Source organism: Schistocerca serialis, chromosome 3 (genome assembly GCF_023864345.2).
Source record: "Schistocerca serialis cubense isolate TAMUIC-IGC-003099 chromosome 3, iqSchSeri2.2, whole genome shotgun sequence".
NCBI classification, from domain to species: Eukaryota; Metazoa; Arthropoda; class Insecta; order Orthoptera; family Acrididae; genus Schistocerca; species Schistocerca serialis.
The window spans coordinates 496,779,568-496,804,605 of NC_064640.1; the positions used below are offsets into that span (position 1 = coordinate 496,779,568).

General features: G+C 49.3%; 1 protein-coding gene and 1 non-coding gene across 2 annotated transcripts in view; one reads left to right on the forward strand and one right to left on the reverse strand.

Annotated features, from left to right (window-relative positions):
- The window catches only part of LOC126470948 (aminopeptidase N-like), a 536,862-nt gene that overhangs the window by 67,424 nt on the left and 444,400 nt on the right, over positions 1-25,038 (forward strand). The window lies entirely within an intron of this gene.
- On the reverse strand, positions 24,047-24,121 carry Trnap-cgg (transfer RNA proline (anticodon CGG)). The gene has a single exon. It is a non-coding gene; the product is annotated as a tRNA-Pro (tRNA).

The window sequence follows — 25,038 nt, forward strand, 5'->3', positions numbered from 1 at the left end:
TGACCTGTAGCTGAAGTGTTCTAAAATATTCAATGCTTTTAAACCTCTGATCTTAATATTTCTCAGATGTGGTAGCCGAGTCGGCCGCTCATCAAATGTGAGACGCAGAAGCCTCACTGACCATTTAAAATCGAAAACAACGTCCCTTATTTTAAGGATAGGCAGGTTGAAAGGACGATAACAACGACTGAAGCTAACACAAACACATTTGTCTGAGGAAAATTTAACTTCTATGCTATCTGCCCACTCTTCAAACCGTTGTATAGTTATATGCAACTGACGAGTGCTCGTTGCAAGGTTAGAGGAGGAGCAGAATACGGAAGAGATGTCCGCAGAGAATGAACATCGAACGAGAGACCTTACCTTGGGCGTAATACCGTTAATGACAACAGAGTCACATTTAAAACAGAGGCCTGAAGAACGTAAGTCTCTCACTCGAATCACTCGAGAAAGAGTATCACTAATTCGGCATCGAAAGGATCATTTGGAAAAGAAGGACCGTATTAATATTGTTTGTCGGCCTCGGAAGCCCCATTTATGAAGCTGTGAGATGATGTGATGCTTCCAAGAAGTGTCGGAGACACACTTTAGATCGAATGAGATACCTGTGAGGCGCTGTCGGTAATGGGAAGATCGTTGTAGATCCGACCAGGTGACACGTTTCCACTGATCTACGGCCCAGTCTCGATCTCGTCCCCATTGCAGTCCCAATTGATGATGTTTGTTCAATACGAGAACATGTAAGTAAGGTCTGTTGCGGAAAACCTTGTTCAATAATGTGTTCCAAATGGTTTATTCTGGAACACTTGTATCTCGAACATCATTGCGCTCTGTTCTCAGATACGCCAAGGCAAAGATATGAGGGTAAGTGGATGGGACAGAAAGGGGGCGGGGAGAGGGTTATGAGGGTTATTTTTACATACATCAGTTAACAAATTTCTCAACTAAATTTTAGAGAATTAAGTAGCATGAAAATTACAATTTATTTCTAGCACAGGAAACTTTCATTTTCTTACCCACTTGGATGGCCTTTGCGTCCTAACCACCTGTGGAAAACATTCCAGCCAGGAACGGCGCCCAGTCGCAGGTAACCCATACTACTTGCTGCCGACAGCAAATCCGACAAGGTTCGAGAGTCCGCAGGTAGGACAGGCCACCCACCCCCCTGTGGGTCCAGGGGTTAGAATAGGCCCGAGGTATCCCTGCCTGGCGTAGGAGGTGACTAAAAGGAGTCTCTCACATTTCGGCCTTTATGTGATGGTCCCCTGTAGGGTTTGACGTCCATTTTTCTTAAATTTTCTCGAAGAGCGAGCGAACTGGGGAAGGACGCCTTACGTGGTGCATAGTGTCCATGTGCTGAGACCTCTCGCATCCTTCATCGACGTGGATCTGCACTTCTGCTCATTCTCCAGATGTTAGGCGAGGTCACTCTCCTGGGTGCGTTTTCCTCCATCCTCTGTGCAGTATCGCTTTCTGCACTGTCGACCATAATGGACTTCTTAGCTCATTTGCGCCAGATATCCGGCACAGTAGCCAGTCCGTCGTGGTGGGGCCGCCATGTACCCTGTTGGTTGTAGCCCCCTGACCACACTGGGATTGCTCTGCTGATGCCTGCGTCGTTAACTCCCCGCGTATGCCAAGGAGTAGATGGCCATGATCTTGGGGCATCGGGACTCCAAGCAATGGCCATCCTGCTAGGTGACTTTCACTGTGGCCGGGTGCCGCCCGTGGGGAGGGCCCCTGGTCAGAAAGGGTGGCATCAGAGCAGACAGGCCATGAAGCGTAGCACGTCATCTCTTTTTGGTGGTCAAACACCTGCAGTCTCTAAGCGGTCAAGGTCTAACTTGGATGCTAAGATATAGGACCTAAATCCCCCCCCCCCCCTGGCCACACCATGAGGGGAACGCCAGGCTAAGTATGGCAGCGATGCTTATTCACCCCAGTACCTCGTATGTATGAGAGTTGATGGGGAATCTTTCTTGTTAATGAAACCTCAGTTTTCTGTGGAGCATTTAGAGGACAAGTTTGGGGAGGTGGAGGGCTTGTCCAAAATGGTGTCAGATTCGGTCTTGATCAAAACAGCACCCTCTGCCCAGTCATGGGCACTACTCTCTTGTTCCATCACGCCCCATAAGAGCTTAGATATGGTCCAGGGTATCATATTTCACAGAGACCTTCTTCTGCAGTCTAACGATAAGCTGCACGTTCGCTGGGGTCCAAGGCATAATCAGGTTGCCACCGGTGCTTTCATATTGGCCTTCGACGGTGATACATTACCCGAGAAGCTGTGTCGTAAAGCCATATATTTCTCCCCTGATGCGGTGATTTAAGTGCTGGAAGTTCGGCCTGCTGTACTTCCAGCGTCACCTATCGGGATTGCGGACGTTCTTCACATCCCAATACTTCCTGTGCCCCACCTCCCATCTGTGTCAACTGCTGAGAGCACCATTCGCCTTGCTCGCCAGACTGCAGGATTCTCCAGCAAGACAGAAAAATAATGGAATACAAGACCCTGGACCGACTGACCTACACTGAGACTAAGAAAAAATATGAGAGGCTACATCCAGTGTATATGACGTCAACCTACACCACCGCTACGACAATGGTTGTACCACCTTCCGTTCTGCCACGTACAATTGGCTCTCTGAGCCGTCAGACTTCACCTGCCCCCTTGATGGTGGGAGGCACTTCCCTCCCGGTTGCTCCTGCACAAACTACTTCAGACCTACTTCAGGAGCAACACCCCCAAACTAACTATCGGGGACGTCAGTCGCCACTTCCCAGCCACAGAAGCGTAAATCTTCTTCGGCTCCTCTCGCCAGGAAGGGATCCCTTGGGTCACTCCCTTCCCAGGTTCCTGCCAGTGGCAAAACTGACACCCACCAGTAGCTGAAGAAACCACAGGTAGCTGGTTGTAGGGCTTCATGGTCCTCCTCAGTCCCTGAGACTGAATCAGTGAAGCCCTCCCATGTGGAGAAACCTAAGGAGCAGAGAGAGCAACCTAAAAAGAAAAAGACCTCTAAGAACCAACGCACTGCGGTGGCACCCATACCACCACTACCTACAAGCTCTGTGTCTGAGGATGAGGAGTAGATTCTGGCGTCTGCTGAGGACTTAGAGCTCGCTGGGCCCTCAACACAATGAATGTCGATCGCACATGTACTCATTTGGTGGCAGCAGGTGACCCTGAGGCGTAGACTGCCTCATTGAGTGTTTCATGCCTTCGAGTCTGACGATCACGTAATCCTCGAGTGGAATTGCGACGGTTTTTTCTACCACCTGGCTGAGCTGTGGCAACTGTTAAGCCTTACACCTGCTTACTGCATTGCCCTTCAGGAAATCTGGTTCCTGGCAATGTGGACCCCTGCCATCTGTGGCTATAATCGATATTACAGGAACTGTAACGACTATAATCGAGTGTCAGGTGGAGTTTGCTGAACTCAGTATGTAATGAACCTGAGCCTCATCAAACCCCTCTTGAAGCTGTGGATGTCAGGATAAGGACGACGCAGGAAATAACAGTCTGCAATGTATATCTTCCTCCGGATGGTGCAGTACCGCTGAACGTATTGGCTGCGCTGATTGATCAACTCCCTAAGCCTTTCCGACTTCTGGGAGATTTTAACGTGCATAACCCCTTGTGGGATGGCGCCGTGCTTACTGGCCGAGGTAGGGGAGGTCGAAAATTTACTGTCACAACTCGACCTCTGCCTCTTAAATACAGGTGCCCCCCACACACTTCAGTGTGGCACATGGCACATATTCGGCCATTGATCTCTCGGTTTGCAGTCCTGGCCGTCTCCCATCTATCCACTGGAAACCTGTGTGGTAGTGACCACTTCCCCATCTTCATGTTACTCTCCCGGTGTCATGCCCATGGACGCTTTCCCAGATGGGCTTTAAACAAGGCAGACTGGGAAGCCTTCACCTCTGCTATCACCGCTGAATCTCCCCCACTTGGTGCCATCGATGTTGTCGTTGAGCAGGTCACTACAACGATCGTTTCTGCGGCAGAAAACGCGATCCCTCGTTCTTTAGGGTGCCCCCAGCGAAAGACAGTCCCTTGGTGGTCGCCGGAAGTCGCTCAGGCAGTTAAAAAGGGTCAGCGAGCTCTACAGCGACATAAGCGGCACCCTTCCCTAGAGCACCTAATAGCCTTAAAGCGGCTCTGTGCCCGCGTTCGCCAGCTTATAAAACGACAGAAACAGTAGTGTTGGGAAAGGTACGTGTCGACCATTGGGTGCCATACGTCACCTTTCCAAGTCTGGACGAAGATCAGACCCAAACAGGTATCCCTGGCATTAACGTCAATGGCGTGTTATCTACCGCCGCAAACGCGATTTCCGAGCACTTTCCTGAGCACTTTGTTCGAGTCTCTGCGTCGGAGAACTACCCCCTATTCCTTTAGCACCCTTAAACGGTGGATGGAAAGCAAAGTACACTAGTTCACTACACGCCACAGTGAACCCTATAACGCCATATTTACAGAGTGGGAGCTCCTCAGCGCCCTTACACATGGCCCTGACACAGCTCCTGGGCCGGATTAGATCCACAGTCAGATGATTAAACCTCTCTCGTCTGACTACAAGCGACATATCGTCGTCAACTTCAACCAGATCTGGTGCGATGGCGTCTTTCCATGGCAATGGTGGGATAGTACCATCATTCCGGTGCTCAAACCCGGTCAAAACCCGCTTGATGTGGATAGCTACCGGCCCCATCAGCCTCACCAACTTTCTTTGTAAGCTGCTGGAATGTATGGTGTGTCGGCTGTTGAGCTGGGTCCTGGAGTCACGGGGCCTACTGGCTCCATGACAGGGTGGCTTCCACCAGGGTCTCTCTACCACTGATAATGTTGTGTCACTAGAGTCTGCCATCCGAACAGACTTTTCCAGACACCAGCATCTGGTCTTTTTTGACTTACGTAAAGCATACGACACGACCTGGCGACATAATGTCCTTGCCACATTGTATGAGTGGGGTCTCTGGCGCTCGATCCCGATTTTTATCCAAAACTTCCTGTCGCTCAGTACCTTCCGTGTCCAAGTTGGTGCCTCCCATAGTTCCCCCAGTATTCAAGAGAATGGCGTTCTGCAGGGCTCTGTATTGTCTCTCTATTTTTAGTGTGTATTAACGGTCTGGCAGCAGCTGTGGGGCCGTCGGTCTCACCTACTCTGTAGGCGGATGACTTCTGCATTTCGTACTGCTGCTTCAGTACTGGTGTTGCTGAGCAGCGCTTACAGGGAGCCATCCAAAAGGCGCAGTCATGGGCACTAGCCCACGGCTTCTAGTTTTCAGCCGCGAAGTCGTGTGTCATGCATTTCTGTCGGCGTCGCACCGTTCATCCAGAACCAGAACTTTACCTTAATGACGATCCACTCACTGTAGTGGAGACATATCGATTCTTAGGACTGGTTTTCGACACCCGATTGACTTGGCTTCCTCATCTTCATCAGCTGTAGCAGAAGTGCTGGCAGCACCTCAATGCCCTCCGCTGCCTGAGCAACACCAACTGGTGTGCAGATCGCTCTACCCTGCTGCAGCTCTACAGAGCCCTTGTTCAATCCCACCTTGACTATGGGAGTCTGGTTTACGGTTCGGCGGCGCCCTCAGCATTGCGTTTACTCGACTCAGTGCACCACTGTGGCGTTCGCCTAGCGATGGGAGCTTTTAGAAAGAGTCCTCCAGTGTGGTGGAGGCCTGAGTCCCTCCACTGAAGGTTAGGTACCCCCTGCGGGTCCGGGGTAAGAATAGGCCCGGGGTATTCCTGCCTGTCGTAAGAGGCGACTAAAAGGAGTTTCAACCGTTTCGGCCTTCCATGTGATGGTCCCCCTTGGGGTTTGATCTCCATTTTTCAAAATGGAGCCTTTTGGGGAAGGACGCCTTACGTGGTGTACCACTGGTCCTCGGCGCACTAAGACCTTGGCACTCAGCATTGTACCGGCGTTGTAACCATACCCACTATTCCTCAAATTGGGCCTACACGCCTGATGGGTTGTACAAGTTACGCCCATAGTGCATCCCCATCTGCACCTACGATCATGATGGACTTTCCATGGCACCATAAATCCAGCACGGTAGCCAGCCCGTTGTGGTGGGGTCGTCATGTACCCTCTAGGTTGTAGCCCCCTGACAACACAGGGATCGTACTGCCGATACCTGAGCTGCACCCTCCCCACGTCGGCCAAGGAGTAGATGCCCGTCTGCTTGGGGCATCAGGACTCCCGGCAACGGTCATCCTGCCAGGTGGCCCTTGCTGAGGCTGGGTGGCGCCCGTGGGGAGAGCCCCTGGTCGAGTGGGTGGTATCGGGGTGGACGTTTCGCAGCTGAAACGTCAACACGTATCAGGTCGCTTTGTGGCCGAGTCTTCCAAAAGGAAAGGTACTGTCTCTGATTCTGGTTCTCCTGCCTTTCCCCCTTGGCCACTCCCTGGGAGGAGGGACACGCCCGCCGGCTTGGGGCGAAGTACTTCCCCCGCTATTTGGTCTGTTCTCGAACCAATGTGGGGACGTTCGCCACCTCCAAGCCCATGTTCTTTGTTCAGCACATTGAGGACATCTTCAGGGAAATCGAGGCTCTCAGTAAGATGCGTTCGGGGTCCGTTCTTATAAAGACCACCTCCGCCACACAGTCGGCGGCGCTCCAGGCGTGCGACCGCCTAGGGGAGATCCCAGTGTCCATTGTCCCGCATCTGGCACTAAATAGGATGCAGGGGGTTATTTTTCATTGGGATCTCCTGCTGCAATCTGATGAGGAGCTCAGGGCCAACCTGGAGCTCCGAGGCGTGCATTTCGTCCGGCGAGTCCAGCGCGGTCCCTAAGACCATCGCATCGACACCGAGGCCTTTATCCTTGCCTTCGAGGGGGACGTTCTCCTGGAGAAGGTGAAGGTGATGTGCTACCGGTGCGACGTGTGACCTTACGTCCTGCCTCCTATGCGCTGTTTTCGGTGTTTGTGCTTTGGGCACATGTCGTCACGGTGTGAGGCTGAGCCCCTTTGTGGCGATTGTGGACGTCCTCTTCGTGAGGAACATACATGCACCCCACCACCTCGGTGCGTTAATTGTCCTGACATCCACTCGCCTAGATCCTCAGACTGCCCCGCATATCAGAAGGAGAAGAAGATACAAGAACTCAAAACTTTGGATCGTCTCTCTTATTCTGAGGCCAGAAAGAAGTATGACCGCCTCCATCCCGTGCCATTGACCACTTCGTTTGCCTCAGTTGTGTCCACTCCTTCCGCAGTATCCTCACCCCTATCCTGTCCCCCCTCCGCCTCCTCCGCCCATCAGGGGGCTCTGCCTCCGCCTCCCAAATCCCTCCCTTCCAAATCCTCCTCCCCTGTGGCCCCCGCCCCCTCTGCCCCAGGGGCCCCCTTCCTCCTCCTCCTTCCCCCCCGCCGCCTGAGAAGAGATCCTCTTCTCAGGCGTCCATCGGGGAAACGTTCCGGACCCCAGCTTCCGAGGTCCGGCGTTCCAAAACGGATCCCGCGCATGAGGACCTTCTTCGGGTCCAGCCCACCATCCCTGTGTCTCCTCGGACTTCCAAGAAGGCCTCCAAGAAGAAGCCCCTATCCCCCTCTCCAGCCCGGCGCGTTTCGTCTGACGCTCCATCCGTGAGTCGCTGCTCCCGGCCGTCCTCAGTTTCGCCGGGTCGCTCTGCTGCCAGGCGCTCAGCTGGCCTCTCGTCGGCAAATGATGCTGCCCCTCCTACACAACCAGGGACAGCGGCCGCAGCTGGCGACGACTCGATGGAACAGGATCCGCCTCCCGCCGGTTGTAGCGTTGTTCCCTCGAAACCTGGCCCTCCGCGGCCGTCGAGGTGACCAGCTCTTCCCCCGTCTCGTTCCCCCTCTTTTTTGACTAGCGATGGCCTTGTTACATTGGAACATAAGAGGTATTCAATCTAATCGGGGGGAATTACAACTGCTCCTCCACCTGCACTGTCCGCTCGTCCTTGGTCTCCAGGAAACCAAGTTGCGCCCAACTGACCGTATTGCCTTTACCCATTATACCTCGGAGCGGTATGACCTCACCCCTGTGGATGGTATCCCAGCTCATGGTGGGGTCATGTTGCTCGTTTGGGACGATGTCTATTACCATCCCATCCCATTGACCACCCCACTCCAAGCAATAGCTGTCCGTGTTACTCTTTCTGCCTTTACTTTTTCAGTTTGTACCATCTACACTCCATCGTCATCCGCAGTTAGTCGGGCTGACATGATGCACCTGATTGTTCAGTTTCCTCCGCTGTTTTTATTGTTTGGCGACTTCAATGCCCATCATCCCCTTTGGGGCTCTCCTGCATCCTGTCAGAGAGGCTCCCTCTTGGCGGATGTCTTCAACCATATCAATATTGTCTGCCTCAATACTGGCGCCCCGACTTTCCTCTCGGACTCTACTCATACCTACTCCCACTTGGACCTCTCGATCTGTTCTACCACTCTTGCCCGTCGGTTCGAGTGGTATGTCCTTTCTGACACCTATTCGAGCGACCACTTCCCCTGTGTCGTTCGTCTCCTGCACCACACCCCATCCCCACGTCCTTCAAGCTGGAACATACCGAAAGCTGACTGGGGACTTTACTCCTCCCTGGCGACCTTTCCGGACCACGATTTTCTCAGTTGTGACAGTCAGGTCGAATACCTCACGGCTGTTATCATCAATGCTGCCGAACGTTCCATTCCTCGTACTACCTCTTCTTCACGTCACGTTTCCGTCCCCTGGTGGAACGAGGCTTGTAGAGACGCTATCCGTGCTCGACGACGTGCTTTACGCACCTTTCGCCGCCATCCTACGTTGGCGAATTGTATTGGATACAAACGACTCCGAGCGCAATGCCGTAGAGTCATCAAAGACAGCAAAAAAGCTTGTTGGGCCTCTTTCACCAGCTCCTTTAACAGTTTTACTCCCTCTTCTGTCGTATAGGGTGGCCTGCGCTGGCTGTCGGGCATTAAGGCCCACTCCTCGGTACCTGGCCTGGCCTCCGGTAATGAGGTCCTCGTTGATCCTGTGGCTGTCTCCAACGCCTTTGGCCGCTTTTTCGCAGAGGTTTCAAGCTCCGCCCATTACCACCCTGCCTTCCTTCCCAGGAAAGAGGCAGAAGAGGCTCGGCGACCTTCCTTCCACTCGCTGAATCTGGAAACTTATAATGCCCCCTTTACTATGGGGGAACTCGAACGTGCGCTTCCACTGTCCCAGTCCTCTGCTCCGGGGCCAGATGACATTCACTTTCAGATGCTGGCACACCTTTCTCCGGCGGGCAAAAGCTTCCTTCTTCGTACCTACAATCGCGTCTGGACCGAAGGTCAGGTCCCCATGCGTTGGCGTGACGCCGTCGTTGTTCCTATACCCAAACCCGGGAAGGATAGACACCTTCCTTCTAGTTACCGCCCCATTTCTCTTACAAGCTGTGTCTGTAAGGTGATGGAGCGCATGGTTCATGCTCAGTTAGTTTGGATTCTTGAATCTCGACGGCTACTTACCAATGTCCAATGCGGCTTTCGTCGCCGCCGCTCCGCTGTTGACCACCTTGTGACCTTGTCGATATTCATCATGAACAACTTTTTGCGAAGGCGCCAAACGGTAGCCGTGTTCTTCGATTTGGAGAAGGCTTATGATACCTGTTGGAGAGGAGGTATCCTCCGCACTATGCACAAGTGGGGCCTACGCGGTCGCCTGCCCCTTTTTATTGATTCCTTTTTAATGGATCGAAAGTTTGGGGTACGTGTGGGTTCCGTATTGTCTGACGTCTTCCTCCAGGAGAACGGAGTGCCTCAGGGCTCCGTCTTGAGTGTAGCCCTTCTTGCCATCACGATCAATCCAATTATGGAATGCATTCCACCTAATGTCTCAGGCTCTCTCTTTGTCGATGACTTCGTGATCTACTGCAGTGCCCAGAGAACATGCCTCCTGGAGCGCTGCCTTCAGCGTTGTCTAGACAGCCTATACTCATGGAGCGCGGCAAATGGATTCCGGTTCTCTGAAGAGAAGACGGTTTGTATCAACTTTTGGCGATATAAAGCGTTCCTTCCGCCATCCTTACATCTCAGTGCCGTTGTTCTCCCATTCGTGGAAACAACTAAGTTTCTAGGGCTCACGTTGGACAGGAAACTGTGTTGGTCTCCGCATGTTTCTTATTTGGTGGCCTGTTGTAAACGTTCCCTTAATGTCCTCAGAGTTCTTAGTGGTTCATCTTGGGGAGCGGATCACACTGTCCTGCTTCGCTTCTATTGGTTCATAGTCCGATCGAAGCTGGATTATGGGAGCTTCGTCTACTCGGCCATCCCTCTTACGCCGTCTCAACTCCATCCACCATCGGGGGTTACATCTTGGACCGGAGCCTTCTACACTAGTCCTGTCGAGAGTCTTTATGCTGAAGCTGCCGAATTACCATTGAGCTACCGGCGCGATGTACTGCTGTGTCGGTATGCCTGCCAGCTGTTGTCTATGCCCAACCACCCCTCTTACCAGTCCTTCTTCGCCGATTCTCTCGACCGTCAGTACGGGTTGTATGTGTCTGCCCTGCTGCCCCCCGGAGGCTGCTTCCATCGCCTGCTTCGACAATTGGATTTTGCCCTCCCTACCACCTTCAAAGAGGGTGAGAGTCCGACACCACCTTGGCTCCAGGCTCCGGTTCATATTTATCTCGACCTCAGCTCACTCCTGAAGGAGTGACTTGCCGGTCACACCTTTATTTACACCGATGACTCCAAAACTGACGATGGTGTCGGCTTTGCCTTTGTCGTCGGGGCCGCCACCTTTAAATACCGGCTCCTCGACCAATGTTCCAGCTTTATGGCCGAGCTTTTTGCTCTCCATCAGGCCGTTCAGTATGCCCGCCGCCACCGCCATTCATCGTATGTACTCTGCTCTGACTCACTCAGTGCTCTTCAGAGCCTTGGAGCTCCCTATCCGGTCCATCCCTTGGTTCAACGGATACAGCAGTCCCTCCATTCTTTCGGTGATAATGGTTCTCCTGTCAGCTTTCTGTGGGTTCCCAGACATGTAGGAGTGCCTGGGAATGAGGCTGCAGATGCTGCAGCCAAGGCTGCAGTCCTCCTGCCTCGGCCAGCCTCCCATTGTGTCCCGTCATCTGATGTTCGTGGGGATGTTTGTAAGAGGCTTGTGTCGTTGTGGTGGGATGCTTGGTCCTCCCTCCAAGGAAACAAGCTCCGGGCCATAAAACCGCTCCCAACTGCTTGGACAACCTCCTCCCGGCCATCTCGGTGAGAGGAGGTCCTTCTGACCAGGTTGAGGATTGGGCATTGCCGGTTTAGCCACCGCTACCTGCTCTCTGGTGACCCAGCCCCGCAGTGCCCTTGTGGTCAGGCCTTAACAGTGCGCCATGTTTTATTGTCGTGTCCCCTCTTTAGTCAATCTCGTATTGTTCTGTCCCTGCCATCTACTTTACCGGATATTTTAGCTGATGACGCTCGAGCAGCTGCTCGTGTTCTGCGTTTTATAACTTTGACTGGCTTGTCCGAAGACATCTAACTTTTTTATTTATTTTATCTGCATCTCTGTCAAGCCTTTCTGGTGTCCCCCCCTCCCCTTGAGTTTTACTAGATTTCATGTGCTCTAATAACTGTGACTGGGTGCTAATGACCTCAGTAGTTGAGCGCCCTTAAACACCAACAAAAAAAAAAAAAAAAAAAAAAAAAAAAAAAAAAAAAAGAACTGAAGGTTAGGCGCGCACAACTGCTCGGCAGTTACGTTGCACACGTTCGTAGTTCTCCTGGGTATCCGAATTACCGTCTCTTTTTCCCAACCACGGCAGTTCAGCTGCCCCATCGGCGGCCCGGGTCGGGGCTTACTATTGCGGTTCGCGTCTGGTCCCTTCTGTCTGTACTGTACTCCTTCCCGTCACCACCACTTCTCGAGGTCCATTCACGTACATCTCAATGGTGTACACCTAAGCCCCAGATTCTTCTGGACCTTTCGCATGGCCCTAAGGTCTCCGTTAATCGTGCGGCTCTCTGCTATCACTTCCTCTTGATTCTTGACACGTACCGGGGCCATGAAGTGGTTTACACCGACAGCTCGATGGCTGATGTTCACGTAGGCTTTGCGTATGTTCATGGAGGACATAATGACCAGCACTCCTTGCCAGATGGCTGCAGTGTTTTCACTGCAGAGCTGGCGGCCGTATCTCCTGTTCCTTAGCACATACGCTCATGCCCTGGCGAGTCATTTCTCCTGTGAACTGACTGCTTGAGCGGCCTGTAAGCTATCGACCAGGGCTACCCTCCCCATCCTTTGGTAGCGTCCATTCAGGAGTCCATCTATGCCCTAGAACGTTCCCGTCGTTCAGGACACGTCGAAATCCCAGGCAATGAACTTGCCGACAGGCCGGTCACACAGGCTGCACGGAAACCGCTTCTGGAGATCGGCATCTCCGAAACTGACCAGCGTTCTGTCTTACACCGCAGGGTTTTTCGGCTTTGGGAGACGGAATGGCATAACAGTACGCACAACCAACTGCGTGTCATTAAGGGGACTACGAATGTGTGGAAGTCTTCCATGCGGTCCTCTCGCAGGGAACCAGTTGTCCTCTGCCGGCTCCGCATTGGCCATACGTGGCTAATGTACGGTTACCTCCTCCGTCGCGAGGACCCACCTCGGTGTCGCTGTGGCTCACAAATGACAGTCGGCCACCTCTTGCTGGACTGCCCACTTTTAGCCGCTCTGCGGCGGACTTTAAACTTCCCCAGAACCCTTAAAGAAACTACATGACATGCGCACTTCCCAAATTTTTGGACGAATGCTTTTTAAATCTAATACTACTCTGAATTGCCATTTCTTTAGTGTCTTTCTAAAGGGATGTAAAGGGTGGTTATAATTAAAGTTTCTATACCTGATCCGGTGTACATGGAAAACTAGATACCGTTTGGGTATCGAACTTTATAGGAATAATGTTCAGACTGTGTGCTCTATGATTTGCGTTGTTAGTGGTGTTTGTGTCGTGACTTGCCGTTGCGCTGGTACTGGTACGGCGAAGTAAGGTTCAAACACAAGCATCAGTGTGAATTACAGTCGCAGAAAGTCAACATGGATCTGGAAAAGGTGAGCAGTGCTTTACTCGTAAAGCTGTTTTATCAACAACAACAAAACAAAACAAAACAAAACAAAAATCAATACTGCTGGTACTTGGTTCAAATGGCTGTGAGCACTATGGGACTTAACTTCTGAGGTCATCAGCCCCCTAGAACTTAGAACTGCTTAAACCTAACTAACCTAAGGACATCACACACATCCATGCCCGAGGCTGGATTCGAACCTGAGACCGTAGCGGTCGCGCGGTTCCAGACTGTAGCGCCTAGAACCGCTCGGCCACCCCGGCCGGCCTGCTGATACTCCTCGTGAGTATTGCCGCATTAAAGTAATAGAGATAGACCTTCTTTCTGCACTGGGGTTGAAGAATATCATTCGCAGGTTCGAATTACCTGGCGATTTTGGAGTTGCTCCTGGGAGCAATTGTTGAGGAAATTATGGTTGCCATGGCTGAGAATACTGGACGCAATGGGCGGTCTTCAAACAGTGCACGAGCTGTGTGACGAGAGTTGAGCAAATCCGCGGTTCACCTATCCAGAAGTCGGAGAGCAGTAGAATATATTCTGGTGCGATTCCAAGCTGTCGTGGATGTAGATGGTCGTCATATTGAGCAACATCTGCAACCTCCAACTTCAACATGGGAAGAAGTTAACACATGCTCCCCTCTCATGTGGAAATTAAAAGGCGTTTCTTTCAACGGTTTTTTCGTTATTTCTCTTTCACATATCCATATAAGTGTTTCCACAAAATTTTATTGTCCTGCGATCACTCGTTGCTAATGGCGGCCCTCTCAATTAATTATAACTACCTGTCCTAACCACTGATGTATTATTACTATTATCATTATTCATACTATTATTATTACAATTATTATTACACTGTCTGACAACAAAAATGAAGCTCCCTGAAAGGGAGGAGGATACGAAATCAAACTTCACGGGGTGAGAGGATATGTGATGTTATATCAGTGATGACAATAGCGAGTCAAATTTCCAAACGACTTACCAGTATAAGCCCACTCGTCAGTATGAAGCAGCACCCCCTCTGGCCTGGATGCATTCAGTAGTTTAGATGGCAAAGGTGCCATAGAATCATTGTATCTTCTCCTGAGGCAAGCTGACCCACAACTGTTGTAACTGGCTTGATATCCTAGTTACTGGCACTGGTACGGAGTTAACGTCCGACACATTTTCTATCAGCGACAAATCTGTGGATCTTGCTGGCTATGGGAGTACCTCAGCATCAGGTAGACAGTTCATGCAGACACGTACCATGTGTTAAATTGGGTTGTCCTACTGAAAAATAGCACCACAGTACTGTCTCGTGACAGTTAACAGATGAGAACTCAGGATGTTCATGACGATCTCCAAAATATAGGAAGACTGAGAATTTTCACCAGATCACCGCCATAATCGCCGACGATGATCACCCAGGGTATTGCATAACAGCGGTTCATTGCCGAACACAGTCTGATGCCATTCGTTAGTGGCCCATGGTTCCCGGGCACGGCACCATCTCAAACGTAGCCGTTTGTGTTATGATGTCAACGGCATCCTACGCATGGGACGGTAATTTCCTAGTTCGACTGCTGTTAATCCCCAAACAACAGTGTGGGATGGCATAAGATGTTCTAGAAAGTCTATTACATTTTCCTGGATGGCAGGCGCAGATGTGAAAAGGATATGATCTGCTTCGTGCATGATACAGCTATGTCCGTTGTAGTGGTCACACGTCGTGCACCGGACCTTGACGACGAGTATACCTACCCTCACGTTCCCGCAGAATCCAAAATTGGGCCACTGTAACATCCGAATGCCGCACAAATCTGGATTGGCCAAGTGGAGACCCACAATGAGGTTCCTTTCAGACCCTGTCAGGTGTCGATAATGCAGTCTCATACGAGTACGCGGTTTCTGCGTTTCCTTTACAGTGGTCACTCAACATCTGACGGAGTCCACGCACCTCATACACCTTACCAGGCTAAATAAAAACACTAAACACAAACAACACTAATGTACTCTGGTGACATTCTGTCACAGAGAATTCAAACTCTCATACCTGCCAGTGGTGTTTGCAGTACGAAGTACATTCACTTCCGACCACACTTTCTGGATACTTCATCATTTTTATCAGCAAGTAGATACTAAACTCTTATATCTTTTATTGTCATTATTGTAATAATCGTAGAAATCTGTGTCACATTACAAGTGAGGGTGATGAAAAGTTAAATTTACTGGTTGGGGTTGGGAGGAGAAACTACAAAGAAGTGTAATCCCTTCTCCCCAGAACATCACGCTAGATCTGTCATACATCGCAGCCAACCCTGCTTTACAGACCGGGCAAGTTTCCGAGATGCACGTCCTGTGAAAAGACGTGGACGTCCAAAACCTTATCACCTCTACAACCAAAGGTTATGCGTATTTAAATGATGTTTTAAAACACACAAAACTGTATGACAAATTATTTAAGAAACCAGTTGGAGGGGAAGATACACTGTTTTTGAAATTTTTATATTATTTTATATTACACTTAAAATTTTATCACTTGTGATAATGTGTATGATAGCATGATACAATGGTGATCCTTCTGGTGCATGAAAATGATCATGGTTTTGATGATTCCCCTTTGGTCTCTGCTGTGCCTATTTACATTTCTTACTGCGTCAAGTGTCCGCAACGCCTCCGGTATGCAATCTAGCAGTGGACAATAGTCATAATACACTCCTGGAAATGGAAAAAAGAACACCTTGACACCGGTGTGTCAGACCCACCATACTTGCTCCGGACACTGCGAGAGGGCTGTACAAGCAATGATCACACGCATGGCACAGCGGACACACCAGGAACCGCGGTGTTGGCCGTCGAATGGCGCTAGCTGCGCAGCATTTGTGCACCGCCGCCGTCAGTGTCAGCCAGTTTGCCGTGGCATACGGAGCTCCATCGCAGTCTTTAACACTGGTAGCATGCCGCGACAGCGTGGACGTGAACCGTATGTGCAGTTGACGGACTTTGAGCGAGGGCGTATAGTGGGCATGCGGGAGGCCGGGTGGACGTACCGCTGAATTGCTCAACACGTGGGGCGTGAGGTCTCCACAGTACATCGATGTTGTCGCCAGTGGTCGGCGGAAGGTGCTCGTGCCCGTCGACTTGGGACCGGACCGCAGCGACGCACGGATGCACGCCAAGACCATAGGATCCTACGCAGTGCCGTAGGGGACCGCACCGCCACTTCCCAGCAAATTAGGGACACTGTTGCTCCTGGGGTATCGGCGAGGACCATTCGCAACCGTCTCCATGAAGCTGGGCTACGGTCCCGCACACCGTTAGGCCGTCTTCCGCTCACGTCCTAACATCGTGCAGCCCGCCTCCAGTGGTGTCGCGACAGGCGTGAATGGAGGGACGAATGGAGACGTGTCGTCTTCAGCGATGAGAGTCGCTTCTGCCTTGGTGCCAATGATGGTCGTATGCGTGTTTGGCGCCGTGCAGGTGAGCGCCACAATCAAGACTGCATACGACCGAGGCACACAGGGCCAACACCCGGCATCATGGTGTGGGGAGCGATCTCCTACACTGGCCGTACACCACTGGTGATCGTCGAGGGGACACTGAATAGTGCACGGTACATCCAAACCGTCATCGAACCCATCGTTCTACCATTCCTAGATCGGCAAGGGAACTTGCTGTTCCAACAGGACAATGCACGTCCGCATGTATCTCGTGCCACCCAACGTGCTCTAGAAGGTGTAAGTCAACTACCCTGGCCAGCAAGATCTCCGGATCTGTCCCCCATTGAGCATGTTTGGGACTGGATGAAGCGTCGTCTCACGCGGTCTGCACGTCCAGCACGAACGCTGGTCCAACTGAGGCGCCAGGTGGAAATGACATGGCAAGCCGTTCCACAGGACTACATCCAGCATCTCTACGATCATCTCCATGGGAGAATAGCAGCCTGCATTGCTGCGAAAGGTGGATATACACTGTACTAGTGCTGACATTGTGCATGCTCTGTTGCCTGTGCCTATGTGCCTGTGGTTCTGTCAGTGTGATCATGTGATGTATCTGACCCCAGGAATGTGTCAATAAAGTTTCCCCTTCCTAGGACAATGAATTCACGGTGTTCTTATTTCAATTTCCAGGAGTGTATTTTGGTTCATCTATGTATCCATTCTGTTTCGATGAAAATCTGCTAAAACTAGTTAATGTTATTAATGATGATACTCAAATAGTTCAGAATGACTTAGTGTTTGTGTAATTATGAGTGCAAGTTCAAACGGTTCAAATGGCTCTAAGCACTATGGGACTTAACCTCTGAGGTCATCAGTCCCCTAGAACTTCGAACTACTTAAACCTAACTAACCTAAGGACATCACACACATCCATGCCCGAGGCGGGATTCGAACCTGCGACCGTAGCAGTAGTCGCGCGGTTTTGGACTGAAGCGCCTAGAACTGCTCGGCCACCGCGGTTGGCCTGAGTGCAAGTAGAAAAACGAAGTTACTAAATAAGAAAGTATCAAGTGATTCTTCAGTTTCTCCAGGCGTATTTGTTGATCAAACAGTCCACGGGTGTACTGTCGGTTGATAGTGTCCAACGGGCTCAATATTTTGGCGATCAGATATACCACCGACGTCAGGTGGGCTGACGAACTACTTTCCTGAGGCCGCATGGCCGACTCACGTTCCCTGCCCCGCCAGCCGCTCCGTCAGCTGTCGGCGTCGGCGGTCCCCGGGACGTTAGCCTCGGCGTCTGTGATGGCGTTGATGTATTTTTCACAGCAAGAAATAAGGTATATGGTGGAATGAGGGCTTGCAAACTGACGTACCGCCTATAGATTCCTTTGAAGCCCATGAAGGCGCGTACTTGCCTTGCATTGGTGGGTACTGCTGCGTCTCTTATTGCACCGAGCTTATTAGGATCACGCATTATTCCTTTGCAATTAATTTTATGGCTCAGAAAATTGGTTTCTCTCTTCTCAACGCAGACCTTTTCAAATTCACAGTCACTCCTCTATCTCCCAGAGCTCTGAAGATTTTTCCTGAGATCTGGTGGTGTTCCTGCCACATTTTGGCTGCAATTAGTAGATCATCTATTTACATTGTGACATTACTTCGCAGGCTGCGATCAAACACGTCGCTCATAAACGTGGCATTTGAGATACTAAGACCAAAATGTAACCCTATAAATTGGTAGGTCTTACACCTATACAAAAAAGCTGTGAATTGTCAACAACCTGGTGCTACCTTAATTTGTCTATATCCATGTGGAAGATCGAGGATAATAAGCATCTGAAGCCCATGAAATCTCCGGAAAAATTCACCGATTAATCATTCCCCTTCCTCTGCCAAAATGGGATTAAACTTGCGAGTGTCAAGAGAGAACCGCACTGATCCCTCTCAATCGAGTTGTTGTAACAGCTTACTGGCTACACTGTAATACTTCCATATTGCACGTATTGGAATTCTTAGTCCCCAGCCTCCACCTTTGCTTAGTGTAGAAGAGTGCGTGAGATTTCACTTTGAACTCATATACTGCATAATTTCACCCAGATGTGACGAGAACACAAGTCCGTAATGACACAACAACTCTTCCTTGATTCTATTAAATTCTTGCTCACATAGCTCCTCATATTTCTAGGAGGAGTGGTATTTCCACTAGTTCGGCGATATTTTCATCTATTTGTACGACTGTTTCATTGCTAAGACTGTCAAGAGTTACTGCCCGTTCTGTTGTCGATTCTGCCACTGAAGTCTCAGTTAGTGAGCTGTGTCTGTTGAATACAAATATGGCCCTTTGGGAGCCTATGCACTGTTTGGCAATGCCCACTTCGACAAATTGCCTGTTGGCTTTCGTCTCGGGTTGTTCGTCCGACATTTGTTTGATGATTGTTCTGATGTTTCGCCAGCACAAGTGGCTGGCATTGTCAAGGCTTCCCCATCCATTGCTGGCGGTGGACTAGAATCGAGCTGGAAGCCGCCGATTGTATGAACAGGCTCGCGAATGTCCAAGGGCTTTTCCGTGGTCATTACCGTTGTGGTTCTCCTCTTGTTATCTGTGACGAATCCAGAATCCATTCAACTTGAGGCTTTCTACTTTCCCATTCCTTAAGCGCTACGGTCACCTATTTTCCGTCCGATATAGCCCCTTATCAACATCTAAACTGCCTTGTGCGTCTCTTAGCCAATCCCATCCCAGGAGAAGTGGAATGCATAAATGTGGAATGACAATCATGAAGGGGTTGAATTCTGCAACGTTAACTCCAGCCACACTTGCTTTCTTAAAGATTGGCTTCTCTTTCCCACAGCATCCACGAATCTGACTCGTGATAGCGGCAACGTGGGAGGCAAACCCTTTTTTATAAGTAAGGCTTAAGACCCTTTCGACAAAGTGGACAGACTTCTTCCATAATCTAGAATAGCAAGCACTTTCCTATCGTAAATGTCTGGTTAATACTTTTCAGTTGTTTCTGCCTCGTCTCCCGACAACAATACTTCGCGCATACTTCGTGCGCCTGCTCGTCGTAACGTAGCATCTGAATATGGTAGGCCCATTTTGTCCCGTCGTCTCTGAACGGATTCTTTCAGAAACTAATCCTTGTTTCCCTTAAACTGTTGTGCAGGTTCTTGCACTACTCCTGACCCCCTGTTCTGCTAGCTAGCTCCGGGTCTTACATCTAACTCTTCCACGCTCGTAATCCGTCTCGTTTTTGCTCCGTGGCCAAACATGCTTATTTTGACTTGGTGAGGACCGTCTACGTGGCCTCCACCGTCGCTCTCGACTCCGTCGACGTCTTTTGTCGGCAGCCTATGCCCTGTCCCATCACTGGGACGTGGTGATAGATTTCCTACACCAAGAGCATCGAGATTGTCTAGACTTCCCATATAACCTCTAGGTATTGCTATAAGCCGCTCCTGCACGTTCTTCAGTTAACTTCAAAATAATTAACATTGCCCATTCTTCGGGTCGAAATGGCCCAGATAAATACGAGGTCTGTTCAATGTATTTGTTGTAAAAGCCGTGAAGGCTCATTCTACAGCCTCATTCAGACGGTTTGCCTTGGTAAATTATGTTCCTCAGGCTCCTTTGCATAGCATTTTACCAAAATTTTGCCAGGAACGCAGCTTCAAATTCTCCGAAAGTCTGGTAGAACTCCGTCATTCTTAGAATCCACGTTAAAGCTCCATACTGTCACCGACTCATAGCATAGCTAGTCTTTCGCCACTCGCTCCATTTCTTTTGCTTCATAAATGCAACAGGATGGACTTTCCCAGTTGGGTGGAAAGGATGAGGTGCGCAGATAGATAAAAAACCCTCGCTAATCTCGTCATCATTCCCTTACTTCATTCCTATTTCGCTATCATCCCGTCTTGCCCGGTTTATATTTTCAGATTGATCAGATAAAACAGAACTACCCACAGACGTGAGTAGTTTCACCCGCTCCACAACGTTGGTCATCTATTCCTGCAGCTACATCTACATGTATACTCTGCAAATCACATTTAAATGCCTGGCGGAGGGTTCATCGAAACACCTTCACAATAATTCTCTATTATTCCAATCTTGTACAGCGCGCGGAAAAAACGGACACCTATATCTTTCCGTGCGAGCTCTGATTTCCCTGATGTTATCATGATGCTCGTTTCTCCCTATATAGGACGGCGTCAACAAACTATTTTCGCATTCGGATGAGAAAACTGGTGATTGAAATTTCATGAGAAGATTCCACAGTAACGAAAAACGCCTTTGTTTTAATGATGCCCATCCCAAATATTCTATTTCGCGATAATACAAAACGTGCTGCCCTTCTTTGAACTATCAAGATGTACTTCGTCAGTCTTATCCGGTAAGAATCCCACACCGCTCAGTAGTATTATAGTAGTATTATAGAAAAGGACGGACAAGCGTAGTGTAGGCAATCTCTTTAGTAAATCTGTTACATTTTCTAAGTGTCCTGCCAATAAAACGCAGTCTTTGGTTAGCCTTTCGCACAACATTTTGTGTGTTCCTTCCAATTTAAGTTGTTCGTAAATGTAATTTCTAGGTATGTAGTTGGATTTACGGCCTTCAGATTTGACTGACTTATCGTTTAATCGAAGCTTAACGGATTCCTTTTAGCACTCATGTGGATGACCTCGCACTTTTCGTTATTTAGGGTCAATTGCCAATTTTTGCACCATACCGATAGCTTTTATAAATCTTTTGCAATTTGTTTTAATCTTCCGATGACTTTTCTAGACAATAAAGGACAGCATCATCTCCAAACACCCTAAGACGCTGCTCCAGTTGTCTCCTAAATCGTTTATACAGATCAGAAACAGCAAAGGGCCAATAACGCTACCATTGGGAACGCCAGAAATCACTTGTGTTTTACTCGATGACTTTCCGTCAATTACTACGAACCGTGATCTCTCTGACAGGAAAACACGAATCCAGTCACATAACCGAGACAATATTCAGCTGTCACATACTATTAGTCACCACCTGTTCCAACAACTACTCAGTTCTCTCCGTCATCTTAGTGACTCGAACTACCACTCTTGTTTCTACTACCTCTGTTCACAGCTAGTTGCTGTGATTGTTCCTCTATCCACTCATGCACTACGGTCGTTTGTGCCAACATTTCAGTATGGGCAGCCGACACTTCCTGTTGCAGTTCCAAGGCTAATCCCTCAATAATGTCTTCGACATTTTTCGCGGCGCTGCTCATACGCCCTCCTGACGCTCCTTCTACAGTATTTAGTTTTACTGCAAGTCTCTGAATTTCGGCAACTGCTTTAGTTTGCACTTCAAACTTCCTATTAGTGGAAGGCATATTTTGGGTTAGTGCTTCGTGTCTTTTGTCCATACCTTTCTGTTTACTCGCTATTTCTTTAATTCTGGCTACCTGTTCCTCGCCTATAGTTTCCTGCACGTACCTTATCTCTGGAATCTCTGCTATAGATTTCATTTGTGAAGCACTCGCAAAATTCAGTCTAGTCTGCTCAGATCAGCCAGAAGCAGACAATCGCTATTAAAGTCTACTACTAAGGACGTACCTGCTCCTAGTCTACACTCCTGTGCGTTTTCTGAACAATCTTCCATATTGACTAGCTACTTAGCAATTGACTGAATGCAACGCAATTGGTTTATACTACCAGTAGCATGCGTTCTCTGGCTATGTTTTGTCACAACCCTCAAAATAATTACACAAAATGCGATGCCTATGCTTTGGCTGAAACCCCTCCAAAATAACAAACATTTCACTATTTATTCGTCGCATGCACGTTCTTAACCTAGCAAGTACACTAAATAGTACAAAACTTTCGTAGAACAAGAAAAATCCCAAAACGAAACAAAAATTTGTTTAGCAAACCTTACATTTTAATTATTCAGTGTGTGGCGATATACACTGGTGTCCAAAATTAAAGCAACAAACTGCTATTTCCCTGTCCTGTCTCTAATTCACGATATAATCATACAAACTGTCAACAGATGTCGTTACCATCGTGTTCTGCACGGAAGATGGCATTGCGATCAACGGACAACCACGACGTCAGGGCAGCTATCAAGTGGGGTAGTGTTTTCAGGGTAGTCCCACATTCACAATCGCTGTACACACAGTCACAGACGGTGCAGTATGGCACAGATAAGACGCCCACACACACTCTGCAGTGGGGAGGGGGAGGGGGGGGGGCTAGGAAGAATGGAAGCAGGAGAGTCGCAAACTGATATGACCAAATGGCTTAACTTGAATCGTTCTGGTGATTCTCGGACGAGGCGACAGTAAACAGAGATCGAATCTGTATCCCGGAGACCAGGACAGGGCCGACCACGTGTGCTATCAGAAAGTGTGAATCGTTATTTGACTGTAAGGGCACGATGATTCTGTCTTAGTCCTGCACTGCAACTAGCATCTCACCTCGCAGCATCCCCTGGACGTGTTGTATCGAGGCCAGCGGTGTATAGAAGGCTTCGGCAGAGTGGCCTTTATTGTTGGAGACCTGCTATCTGTTTACCTCTGGCGTGTCTTCATAGAAGGGAATGTCTGGAGTGGATCGGTCAACATGCCAGCTAGACAGTCGGAAGGTGGTCCAAAGTTCTTTTCACGGATGAGTCCCGATTTGGTCTGGAGAGTGATTCGCGGCGGATTCGCATCTGTAGAGCACGTGGAACACGATTTCGGGACCCAAACATTGTGGAAAGAGACCGATATCGAGGAGGATCCCCAATGGTGTGGGCAGGGAATATGTTGACCACTCGAACACCTCTACACGAAATTGTAGGGTGAATCAGCAAGATTTAACTGCTGCCACGTACCGTGAGGAGATCTTGGGATCTCATGCGCGGTTGCTGCGAGGTGCTGTGGGCCCAGGCTTCGTATTGATGGACGATAATGCTCGATCTCATAGAGCACAGGTGGCCGACTTTTTTTTTTTTTCGAAACTGAAGATATTGCACGCATGGCGTGTCCTGCTCGCTCTCCCGATTTGGATCCCATAGAGAATATCTGGGATGCACAAGGGAAACAGGTTGTATCACGTCAGCATCCACTAAGCCTCTCCAAGACTTGTGAGCAGCTCTGCAGGGAGGATGGGTGTTACTGCCTCAGCATGAGATTTATGACATCATTAACAGTACGTCCCGTCGTTGTCAGGCCTCTGTTGGTGCCAGAGGTGGTCACACCCTATACTGAGCACATTAACCAGTTGTCAGAATGTGTGAAAGTTCGTTAAGCTGGAAAAAATGAGGAACATTTTTGTCTACCGTTATGCATGTTCCTGTTGATTACGTTCTGTATTCTTTACATTGTTTCTACTTTACTATCCCCTCGCAAAATTTCTGTTTGTTGCTTTAATTTTGGACACCAGTGTATTTACTCCCACGAAACATTTGTCACTTCACACAAAAAAAGAGAAAAACACACTCCTATCCCGAAATTTACTTTTGCCTTCCAGAATGAGATTTTCACTCTGCAGCGGAGTGTGCGCTGATATGAAACTTCCTGGCAGATTAAAACTGTGTGCCCGACCGAGACTCGAACTCGGGACCTTTGCCTTCCGCGGGCAAGTGCTCTACCAACTGAGCTACCGAAGCACGACTCACGCCCGGTACTCACAGCTTTACTTCTGCCAGTATCTCGCCTCCTACCTTCCAAACTTTACAGAAGCTCTCCTGCGTACCTTGCAGAACTAGCACTCCTGAAAGAAAGGATATAGCGGAGACATGGCTTAGCCACAGCCTGGGGGATGTTTCCAGAATGAGATTTTCACTCTGCAGCGGAGTGTGCGCTGATATGAAACTTCCTGGCAGATTAAAACTGTGTGCCCGACCGAGACTCGAACTCCCGAGTTCGAGTCTCGGTCGGGCACACAGTTTTAATCTGCCAGGAAGTTTCATACTTTTGCCTTGTTTCGTGTTAACTCAGTAGCCACTGCAATAATGTTTTGTACGTGTTCACTACTCACACTCGTCGCCTAGCTGCATCTGCTGCACATTCGTCTTGCCTGGCTCTCATCCCCTCACATCTGCTATAGGGTAAACACTTCGCAAATCCTGGAAGGCGTCACCATGTGTGAGGTTATTCATGTTGTCCGTTCTCGCTGCCGCATACCTTACAACGTGAGAGTTTCTTTGGCCCTGTTACGAGTTAATCAGTGATGCTCAAATAATACAGACATGTTACCTATTGTGTAAAAGAGCCGTCAATAGGCTCTATCACCTAGAAAATATTGAAGGAAACCTTTAGTGGCCTTCATATTTCAGTGTTAACTGGGAACCTACACTTGATATTTCGATAAACATGCTGTTGGGCACATTAAAATATCATTTGCCAATGCATGACAAATATGTTCTATTTATTCCAATAAGGACAATGTACACTCAAACACAATATAAATTACTGACAGTCAGATATATGTTATAAAAAATCTACATCATAATAAATAAATATATTTAGGTTAAGTCTTCCTATGTTTCCATGCGAGCCACCGCACTTGCATGGAACCCAGTGCT